At 34.6% G+C, this 5,894-nt stretch overlaps 1 protein-coding gene across 1 annotated transcript in view; it reads right to left on the bottom strand.

Annotated features, from left to right (window-relative positions):
• The window catches only part of LOC136796308 (uncharacterized), a 14,121-nt gene extending 8,860 nt beyond the window's left edge, over window positions 1-5,261 (bottom strand). The window contains exon 1 of the mRNA XM_067049726.1: window positions 5,174-5,261. The gene's annotated coding sequence lies outside the window, so the exon portion shown is untranslated. The remainder of the gene's footprint in view (window positions 1-5,173) is intronic.
• Window positions 5,262-5,894: the final 633 nt, after the last annotated feature.

Raw genomic sequence — 5,894 nt, 5'->3', positions numbered from 1 at the left:
TTTTATTTATTTATTTTTAATTCTCTATTTTTTTTATTTTTTATTTATTGATTTTATTTTATTCTATTTTTTTTTTTACTTTTATCATCCCATAGGGGTTGATGACCAGAGGGTTTTACGCCTTTAAGCAAAAAATCAACAACAACAACAACAGTTCCTAAAAAGAAATTTATTTGCCATTATTGTAAAAAAGAGGGTCACTTAATAAAGAATTGTATAAAATGGAAATGAGATGGGCGTCCACCGAAGCCTGAAGCAACACAGAGTAACACCCTTACTCTCTTTGTTTCTCACATTTTTCAAGCTGAAAGTGACTATATAAATTCAGTTTTGGCAGCCCACGATAGATGTCCTCAGAGTAAATTTATTTCAACAGCAGGAACATGCAAATTTATTGTCATGAATGAAGTCGTTATGACTGGACAACGGAACATTAATGACGGTTTGTATAAACTTAATTTACATAATTCCTTACTCTCGACTAATAATGTAGCTAGTGATCACGAGGGGCTCATGCAACTCTATCACGAAAGACTTGCACATCAAGATAAGAGACATACAAAAGAAGTGATCAAGACAGAATTAAGTATTGAATTAAAAACTGATCCTAGCATTTGTGAAGGATGTGTCTATGGTAAGGCCCATAAATTAAAACATGGAACTCGAAAAAGGGCAACGGTACCAGGAGAGGTCATACATGCTGACGTGTGTGGACCTTTCGAAAAATCTTTTTCTGGGTACAAATACTATGATCTCTTCAAAGATGATTTTGCCCGATTCCGACATATTTTCTTCCTAAAAGAGAAATCTGATGTTTTTGATAAATTTTTAATTTTTCTTAAAGAGTGCCAAAAAGCTGGACACACTGTCAAAGCGCTCCAAAGTGACAATGGAGGAGAATTTGATTGTCACAAACTGAAGGAGGTTCTGAAAAATAACAGTGTTGAACACTTGTTAATTATGCCCTACTCCAGCGAAATTAACGGTTTTATTGAGCGGGATAACCGTACAGTTATAGAGGCAGCCAGGGCTATCCTACATTCCCACGGAAATACACCACAATCACTATGGGCTGAATTAATTAATTCTGTTGTTTATATTTTAAACAGAACTTCTAAGTCTGGCGTTCCTGGAAAGTCTTCTTTTGAATTATGGTCAGGGAAGAAACCTATTATAAGACATTTAAAAATTATTGGTTGTGAATGTTATGTTCACATTCCTAAGCAGTTCAGGAAAAATATGGACAAAAAGGCAACAAAAGGAACATTAGTCGGTTACGACTCTGGAGGCTATCGATTATGGACCGGAGGAAAAACAATCATAAGATCAAGACATGTAACGTTCAATGAAAAGCCACTAATTCCGTCAATGACAATTCGTCTTCAAGAAGAAAAGAAGATGATGAAAGCAAGAAAGAAGAGAAGTCTACCGAAGAGGAAGACAATCAGAGAGTGAAGAAGAAGATGTCATTCTCCCAGATGGAGACTATTTTAGTTCAGAAGAAGAAAAGGAATAACCGAATCTTGGACTTAGAGATCGGAGCAAAATCCGACCACCTCAGCGGTTCAATGATTTTGTCACCACCTTAATTATGGTTGATCAAGAAACTTATGAAGAAGCGGTTAAGTCTGAAGATCATCAAAATTGGCTGAAGGCTATAGAAACCGAAATGACAGCACATAATTCCAACAAAACATGGACGTTGGTGAATCCTCCGAAGGACACAAAAGTTTTGCCTTGCAGATGGATTTACAAGATCAAGCGAAACCCTGAAGGAAACATTGAAAAGTTCAAAGCTAGACTCGTAATGAAGGGATTTAATCAGGAAAAGGGAATTTATTTCAATGAAACTTTTAGTCCTGTAGCTCGTATGAGTTCCATTAGGACTATATTAAGCGTTAGGACTATATTAAGCGTTGCAGCTCATAAAAGGATGAATCTGGCTCAATTCGACGTGCCTACTGCATTCCTGTATGGCACACTTGATGAGAAGGAAATCATTTATATGCAACAACCAAAAGGCTTTAATGATGGCTCTAAGAAGGTCTGTAAACTAAATAAAAGTCTGTATGGACCACCAAAAATCATACACTAAGAAAATTCTGAACAAATTTGGGATGATTGATTGCAAGGAAGTGTCCACTCCGATTTTGGATAATCGAGACTATAACAATTTCAAGAATGAGACAACAAATTACCCTTACAGGGAGGCTGTAGGTGCCTTAATGTATCTTGCGACCTCTTCTAGGCCTGACATAGCATATGCCGTTAGTGTCGTATCAAGATGTCTTGAGAAGCCAACGGGAGGGGATGTAATGAAGGTAAAAAGGATCTTCCGCTATCTGAAGGGGACACAAGACAAAGTAATAAGGTATAATTTTAATTCTATTAATAAAATTTTAGCATACAGTGACGCAGATTTGGGTGGATATCACCACTGATCAACCACCGGGGTCATTGTTATATATTCTGGAGGACCTGTGTCATGGACAAGCCAAAGACAGACCAGTGTAGCGTGTTCCATTCCTACCCTATTTGTGGACAACGAGGCCGCGATCAAGCTTGCAAAGAATCCCGAGTTTCACCGTCGTACGAAGCACATTCGTATTCGACACTTCTTCGTGCGAGAAGTCTTGCAAGACGGACAACTTGAAATCAAGTCAATCGCAACCCAGGACCAACTGGCGGATTTCCTAACGAAGCCTCTTCATGGACCACGACTGAAAACACTATTGGAAAGGGTTGGACTAAACTAAGATACTTAATTCAAAATCTTTTCAATGAGGGGGAGTGTTGAGATAAATTGTTTTATTGTGTTTATCTATCAAATTGATGAATACAATATAAATTATATTCATTGAAAGATTTGTGCGGTTGACACTGGCAATACTGCTAATTGTAACCTACCTTCCCGCTACGGACCAAGTAGTTTAACCACGCTCTTGCCCTCATGGCGTTTTGTTATGTGTTCATATGTAATGAGCCTTTTCATAATTATATTCAAATTTTATCGACTCTGCTAGTTTTTATTTAACCCATTTACTTCAATACCCCTAAAACAAATTCAGCCAATGCTCCAACATTGTATCTATCACAGGCCTAAAAAATAACTCCACCTCTAAAATTCATATAATCTGCCCTGTTATTATTTGCTAGCAATGCCCCTACCTGTATAGAAGCAAACCAGGGTGAACTGATGGAAGTCAACATTCAGAGAGTAAAAAAAAGAAGGAATCAAAGAAAATCGAGCAGTCTGTTGGAGAGTTGTAAGGAAAAGAGAGGTGACGGGAGAGCACAGAAACTCTAGGGGATGGAGTGAATGAAGGAGGAAGAGATTTGAGTAGGGTGTCCTTCGCACGTTAGTAAATTGTAGCATCAAGGAAGAGCATGGCAGTAGGGGGGAAATGGAGGTTCTTCACCTAAAATTAAAGAGCAATTTAGTAAAGTTAGATCTGGATCCGTTACTTCTGATCTGTATTTTATCTATTTATATTTAGTTTTGTTAATTAGTTACAATATAATATTGGAACCTATTCTAAAGGAGATGGATTGAGATAAATATGGAATCAATTTCAACGGTGTAAAACTAAGCACACCTACATACGCAGATGATGTGCTATGACTCAAGAAAAGAAGAAGAAATAGTGAACATGCTGAATCGGCTCATGTACAGAAGTGCCATCTATCACTGATTATCGTTGAACTTCATGAAGACAAAAATAATTACAAACATGTCACCAAACTGAAAACAGTGAAATATCAGTTGTTAGTGAATCTATTTTGAGAAATCTATATCTCAATAACCATTTGACGTACAAATGTGTATTAGCTCTCAAATTAAAGCCAGTTTAATGAACTATAAGGTAGTTTCTGATCTTTACCTCGTAGGAAGAGTAGTTTTCATAATATTCGCTAAAACAAATTGATTCATAGTTGTTCGGACAATAAGTTTGATTTATGAAAAACTTTATTTCAGAATCTATTGGACGTACAGATCCAGTTAAATTTACTATAAAATATTTTATAACTTATATCTTTGTAGGAGTAGTAATTTTAATGATATTTGACAAAATAAACAGACAAAATGTTAATTTCTAGTCATTCGTATAAAATGATATTTGAAAAGATATATCTCTAGACCCATAAGACGCACATATGTCTGCCAAGACTCAAATTAAAGGAAATTTATTTTACTATAATGTAGTTTATGACACTTATCTTCGTAGGGGTAGTAGTTTTTATGATATTCCCATGTGAATATGAATTTGGCAAATGAAAATTTGTCCGGACAGCTATTAATCAATTTATTTTCGCACATTTCATGAAAACTACTACTCCTACGAAAATAAAAATCATAAACTACTTTATAGCTCATTAAACTAGCTTTAATTTGAGTGCTAAAAGACATCTGTACGTCAAATGATTTTTGAGATATAGACTTTTCAAAATAAATTCACTAACTACTGATCTTTCAGTACATTCCATACAACATTTTTATAAAATGTTGCTTTTTAAAAAACTATAACTTGAGAACTATTGAACGTAAATAGCTCTATTAGGGCTTACATTTTAGAACATTTACTCTAGTTTAAATGATGCTCTATTGTTATTGGTAGTTGTAAAGATATAGAACCTCGAATAAAAAATTAATTATTTTTAACGTTTTAAAACAGCCGTCATTTTTTATTCCCCCTACCTATACTTGGCAGACTCATCAATTTTGACTAGTAATTATACATAGTTTTCAATTAACTAATCATAAATTGGGGTGAAATACTGCCATTTTTCTCCTTTTGGTCTCTTGTACCAATACTTCTGGGTAAGGTTAAACGCTGACGGAAAAGGAGATATCGGACAACCTTATGTTCTGCCAGGAGTACACCCAAGGACTACGTGGGGTTCGAACTAAACTTTATGTTATTTTTAATATTTTATATTCCTCTTTTTTATAATAATGTAAATTCAGGTTATGCTAGGGCATTTAAGTTAAGATTAAGTCCTTATAAGTTTTGTTGCATTGTTTTTTTAAATGATGGAAGAACCTTCCAAAACATGTTTAACATTTTATCATGTTATGTATTAAAGGCTATCCCACTTCGGTTGTCCTCCATTGTCAGTATGCTACCTGATCAAATATTAAATCTATCTTATCAAAATAGAATATTGCACTTACGTTTCTAACAAAAATTTAAGACTAGTTGAAAATGCACCGAGAGTGATGGAGAGAGGGAAGTGTCAGACACAGAACTGAACACTTAGCATTTATCATACTTTAAGTATGTTTGTTATTGCTGATAACATGGATATCAATAAGTACTGATAATGTTGTTTCGATATTTTAAATTATTATTTATTGTTTATTTTTAAACATAACCCTTTGACCAGGAATTAAGTTGGGGTTCTTCCTAATCGAAAGATCATCATTTTTTTTACATTTTAATTTCCTACTATTTTTTCTCTATCCTTATTTAAAGTATTTTTTTAGACTAACATGTTGAATGAGCAAGGAATATTAGTCCTTATTTTTGGACCCATAAGCATTGTAGCAGGGGAGTGAATGGCCCCTCCAGGGGTAGCATGATGGTTTAGTCGACCTAATTTTGGATCATCGCCATAATCAAATATTTTAACTTATGTCACCCCCTTTCTGCTAAGCCATTAGATTTAGGATAGTGGGGGATAGACTTGAAGTGAGTAAATCCTCATTCAAAAGAAAATTTCTTAAACATAACTGAATCAAAATAAAGTGCGCCATCTCAATAAAAAAAAAATGTAGGAATTTTAAGTCTAGCAAATATTGATTTAATTCTGTCTATCACAACTGCACTCCGAAATTTTGTCAACTTTTCAACTTCTATATAATTAGACACTGCATCTACTACCACTAATTAAAG

Source organism: Halyomorpha halys, unplaced genomic scaffold (genome assembly GCF_000696795.3).
Source record: "Halyomorpha halys isolate HHAL.00 unplaced genomic scaffold, Hhal_1.1 Scaffold662.1, whole genome shotgun sequence".
Classification (NCBI taxonomy): Eukaryota; Metazoa; Arthropoda; class Insecta; order Hemiptera; family Pentatomidae; genus Halyomorpha; species Halyomorpha halys.
Note: the sequence above shows the minus strand (reverse complement) of the source record. Positions and strands in the feature narration are given on the sequence as shown.